Raw genomic sequence first — 5,809 nt, forward strand, 5'->3', positions numbered from 1 at the left:
TTGCACTGTCAAACGGCGCCTCCAAGTAGTGTTTGAGTCTATGACCGTTTACTTTAAACTCGAAACCAGTCTTCCCATTTGTAATATCCACAGCGCCGTGTGGATAGACTTTAGTAACATTGTAGGGACCTTGCCACCTAGATTTTAATTTTCCAGGGAATAACTTCAACCTTGAATTGAAAAATAGAACCTTCTGACCCGGCTGAAATTGTTTTCGGAGAATTTTGCTGTCATGGAATGCTTTTGTCTTCTCTTTGTATATCTTTGAACTTTCATATGCGTCATTCCGGAGTTCTTCCAACTCGTGCAACTGTAATTTTCTTTTTTCTCCAGCTGCATCATAGGCATAATTAAGCTCCTTAATTGCCCAATAAGCCTTGTGTTCAAGCTCCATAGGTAGATGACAAGCTTTACCATAAACAAGCCGAAAGGGGGACATCCCAATTGGCGTTTTATACGCTGTTCTGTAGGCCCATAAAGCATCAATCAACTTAACACTCCAGTCTTTACGGCTGGCATTGACTGTTTTCTCTAAGATGCGCTTAATTTCCCTATTAGAAACTTCAACTTGCCCAGAAGTTTGAGGATGGTATGCAGTGGCCACCCGATGACTTATCCCATATTTAGTGAGTAGTGCAGCAAACTGTTTATTTAAAAAATGCTTTCCCCCATCACTGATAATCGCTCTAGGTGTCCCGAAACGTGGAAAAATAGTGCCTTGGAGGAATTTCAGTACCACAAATCCTTGATTTGTGGGTGCTGCAACAGCCTCGACCCACTTAGAAACATATTCAACAGCCACCAATATGTACTGATTGCCATGGGATGACGGGAATGGTCCCATAAAGTCAATGCCCCAAACATCGAATAATTCAACAACCAAAATACTTTGTTGTGGCATTTCATTCCGCTTTGACTGATTGCCCACACGTTGACATCTATCACACGCCTGGCACCAAACATGAGCATCTTTAAAAATAGTAGGCCAATACAACCCACTTTGTAATATTTTAGCTGCTGTCCGTTTTCCCCCAAAATGACCACCACAAGCATGCTGATGTGCGAATGTCAAAACACTGTCTTGTTCAGCCTCTGGAATACACCTGCGAATAATCTGATCTGCACAATACTTGTATAAGTAGGGTTCATCCCAGAAATAGTGCTTCACATCAAATAAAAACTTCCGTTTCTGCTGGTAGGAAAAATCTGGATGCATCACACCCTTAACCAAATAATTGACAATATCTGCAAACCAAGGTGTGTTGATTTGGACGGCAAATAGCTGTTCGTCTGGGAAACTCTCACTCAATGGTAGAGAATCTGCCTCCGTAGCTGCTGGAATAATTAATCTAGATAAATGATCAGCCACAACATTCTCACTGCCCTTCTTGTCTTTAATCTCTAGGTCAAATTCTTGAAGTAAAAGAACCCAACGAATCAATCTAGGCTTTGCATCCTTCTTAGACAACAAGTATTTTAGTGCAGCGTGATCCGTATAAATAATCACTTTAGCCCCAACCAAATAAGACCGAAATTTCTCTAGTGCGAACACAACAGCCAACAATTCCTTCTCTGTAGTTGCATAGTTAAGCTGTGCATCATTGAGAGTACGACTTGCATAATAAATGACATGGGGAAGCTTATCTTTCCGCTGCCCTAAAACTGCCCCAACAGCATAATCCGATGCATCACACATTAGTTCAAATGGCAAATCCCAATTTGGTGCAGCAATGATGGGTGCCGAAGTTAGGAGTGATTTCAACTTGTTGAATGCTTTTAAACAGGCCTCATCGAAAGTAAATGATGCATCCTTAGTCAATAAATTGCACAAAGGTTGGCTAATCTTGGAGAAATCCTTGATGAACCGACGATAAAAACCTGCATGTCCTAAGAAAGATCTCACACCTTTTACTGATGTAGGGGGTGGCAGCTTTGCAATAATTTCAATCTTTGCTTTGTCAACCTCAATGCCTCTATTAGAAATTGAATGACCCAAGACAATTCCCTGTTTCACCATGAAATGACACTTCTCCCAGTTTAGCACTAAATGTGTCTCTTGGCATCTCTCAAGAACTAATGATAAATTCTGTAAACACTGATCATATGAATCCCCAAAAACAGAAAAATCATCCATAAAAACTTCCACAATATTTTCGACCAAGCCAGAAAAAATACTCATCATACAACGTTGAAACGTAGCAGGTGCATTGCATAATCCAAACGGCATCCTCCTATAAGCATAAGTACCAAATGGACAAGTGAAAGTGGTTTTCTCTTGATCCTCTGGTGCAATTGGAATCTGATTATACCCAGAATAACCATCAAGAAAACAATAAAAAGCACGCCCAGCTAACCTTTCCAACATCTGGTCAATGAAGGGTAAAGGAAAATGGTCTTTTCTTGTCCCTGTGTTAAGCTTCCGATAATCTACACACATTCTCCATCCCGTAGTCAATCGTGTAGGAACTAACTCATTATTATCATTTTTCACCACTGTAATACCAGTCCGCTTAGGCACAACTTGAGTCGGGCTAACCCATTTACTGTCAGAAATAGGATAAATCATACCTGCATCAAGTAATTTCATAACCTCTGATCTGACCACTTCTTTCATAATTGGGTTAAGGCGGCGTTGAGCATCAACTGTTGGCTTCACGTCGTCTTCCATTAAGATTCTGTGCATACATAGTGCTGGGCTGATTCCCTTGATGTCCGCAATTGTCCATCCCAATGCATCTTGATATTTTCTCAACACACGAAGCAATTTATCTTCCTCTGTATGTGTTAAATCTGCTGCAATTATAACTGGCAGCGTCTCTGCAGCTCCTAAATATGCATATTTTAGATGTTCTGTAAAGGCTTCAGCTCCAGTTTTGGTGGCTGTTGTCTGGACGGTTTAAGGGGCTGTTTAGGTTCCCCTAAACTCTCGTAAACATGTCTAAACTTTGGCAATACTGTTGGCAGACCGTTCAATGCGTGAATGTACTCAAGAACACCTTCATCTTCAGAATATGCCCCAAGTTCCCCTTGTAAAACATGTAGCAACTGATCTGTTTTTGAGCTGCCATAAAATCTGTCTTGAACCATACTGTCTACCATGTCAATACGCATGCAATCTTGCTGTTCCGTAGGCTGTTTTGCAGTCTCAAACAGATTAAATACCACAGATTGGTCTTGAACCCTTAGAGTCAATGTTCCAGCTTCCACATCAATTAAAGTCCTAGCAGTGGCCATAAATGGCCTCCCCAAAATAATAGGTGTTTGAATGTCTTCATCCATGTCTAGAACCACAAAATCTGCTGGTAGATAAAGATTATCAACTTTTATAATTAGATCTTCAATAACACCTCTTGGATAAGTAATTGAACGGTCAGCTAGTTGAAGTATCATTGATGTAGGCTTTAAATCTCCTTGCCCCAATCATGGAAAACAGAAAAAGGCATCAAATTAATACTTGCACCCAAATCAATTAAAGCACTTTTAAAATTAGAATTTCCAATAGTGCAAGAAATATTAAAACTCCTGGATCTTTTTCTTAGGTGGCAATTTGTGTAGCAAAAGCTACTGCTCATCAAAATGACTTTTTCCAAATCTAAAAGCTTCTTTTTGCTGCTGCAAACTTCCTTCAAAAATTTGGCATATGATGGAATTTTCTTGATTGCATCCAGTAACGGAATGTTGATTTGAACATTGGATAATGTCTGCATAAAGTCCTTGAGTTGCTGATCTTTTGCTTTTGGCTTCAAACGTTCTGGATATGGAATTGGGGCCTCATAAACACGCTCAGGAACTTGTTTTGAATAGTTTCTGGATCTGCCCGTTTATGTTTTTCTGCAATTTTGGTAGGTTCTACTGTTGCAAAATTTTCTATATTATCCTCCACTGCTTGCTGCTCCTGTTGAATGCTATTTTCACGATTGTCATAACTTTTTCCACAACGTAAAGTCCGAACAACATTGCAATCTTCACGTCCATTTGGATTAGGAATCGTTTGACTAGGAAATTTGCCTTTGTCTCTGTCAAATCATGCAGCTAGCTGGCCAAATTGTTGCTCCAAATTTTTAATTGATGCTTCAACATTTTGAAATCTTTGATTGTTACCCTCGATGAATGATTGAGTTGTTGCTGCCAATTTAGCTAGTTGATCATCCAGAGATGGTTTGGAGGGAACAAAAGGTTTTTGGGCATGCTTTGGAATGGTTTTGCATTATTCTGATTGTCACCCCATTTGAAATTAGGATGATCCTTCCATCCTGGATTGTAATGATTGGCATATGCATCATTCCTAGGCCTTTGATAGCTGTTCATCATATTGACATGTTGTTCAACAAGCTCTGGGTAGGAGTCTCTATGTGGGCAGCCCATTATGTCGTGTGTAACCATGCTGCAGATAGTGCAAACTGTTGTTGCAGGTGGCTGCTGTGTAGAACTTGCCATTTGTTGTAGAATAATGTCAAACTTTGCATCAATTTTCTTCTCCATTTGTGCCATTTGTGCAGACATGTTAGGAGATCCTGCTGATAACTCAAAAATTCCCCTTTTCTGTGAATGTTCTGCTGCCCATTGTTGAGATTCTGTAGCCATCATATCAAATAATTCAAATGCTTCTCTTGCAGATTTATTTGACAACGATCCTCCAGCTGATGCATTCACATGACTCTTAGATGTTGGATTAAGCCCATCAAAGAAAATATTCATCTGTGTATCTGAATCAATATTAACATGTGGACACTTTATGTACATCTCTGTATATCTTTCCCATGCTTCATGAAACTCTTCATTAGGCTTCTGTGTGAATGTCAAAATCTCTCTCTTGTAATTCAATGTCTTGGATGCTGGATAATATTTGTTCAAGAATTTTGTGTGTAACTGCTGCCAAGTAGTAATGCTATTAGCTGGTAGAGTAAATAACCAAGTTTCTGCCTTGTCTTTCAAAGTGAAAGGAAAAAGACGTAACTTGATAGCTTCAGCAGAAAAACCCCTAATCAAAATATTCTTGCAACCCACAATAAATTTTGCAATATGTATGTTCGCATCTTCATTGGGCAGCCCACGGAATGTTGGCAAAATCTCAAGCATGTGGTGCTTGATCTCGAACGAATCACCCTCTTCCTGGGCCGGATAGACTATGCAATTAGGAACATCAGTGGCATGGGCTGCCAATGACTCTCTGAGTGGTCTACCTGCTGCAGGTAATTCTAACGCCATGTTACCTCGTCTACAAACAAATTCTGCGAAAAGTGCCTGTAGTGAGCGGTCCCCCGATTAACTTCTCTTCGTTATGCATGCAGAGTGCGCCTGGTCCGATCAAATCAGCGTATAAGATGTGCGTTCTGATCTTATGTTCGACCATGCATTTGCAGAATAAAATAAATCGTTTCAAATTTTTTTATTTTTAAATATTAATATTTTGACGAAAATTAAAAAATATATATATATAAATAAATAAATAAAAACAGAAAAAGTGTAAACAAAATCAACTAAGAATATGATAAAAACAAATTAGTTAAAACAATCCCCGGCAACGGCGCCAATTTCTTGATAGGATTTTGAGTACCTGCGCAAACAGGGTTAAAATCACTGAAAATACTTGCAAGAATACAAGGTAATTGTAGTATAAATGCTCATGCAAGGTCGTTGTCCCCAAAGATTGTTTGACTAATCTGTAATTAAACTAACTCTTAATTAATAACTAAAATAGATTTTATCAAAGATTTGAAGTTTATGAATTTGAAAAGATTAAACTAACAGTAAAAGAAATCTGAAAGTTGGGAAATAATAATAGCAAAGAAGAAAAACGATTTCTTTT

At 38.9% G+C, this 5,809-nt stretch overlaps 1 non-coding gene and 1 pseudogene across 1 annotated transcript; one reads left to right on the forward strand and one right to left on the reverse strand.

Annotated features, from left to right (window-relative positions):
• Positions 1 to 3,513: 3,513 nt before the first annotated feature.
• LOC148915108 (uncharacterized) lies at positions 3,514 to 5,208 on the reverse strand (annotated as a pseudogene).
• LOC148915109 (small nucleolar RNA R71) lies at positions 4,715 to 4,821 on the forward strand. Its single transcript, XR_016123041.1, has one exon. It is a non-coding gene; the product is annotated as a small nucleolar RNA R71 (small nucleolar RNA).
• Positions 5,209 to 5,809: the final 601 nt, after the last annotated feature.

Source organism: Prunus mume, linkage group LG8, assembly GCF_029339155.1.
Source record: "Prunus mume cultivar Tortuosa linkage group LG8, ASM2933915v1, whole genome shotgun sequence".
Lineage (NCBI taxonomy): Eukaryota > Viridiplantae > Streptophyta > Magnoliopsida > Rosales > Rosaceae > Prunus > Prunus mume.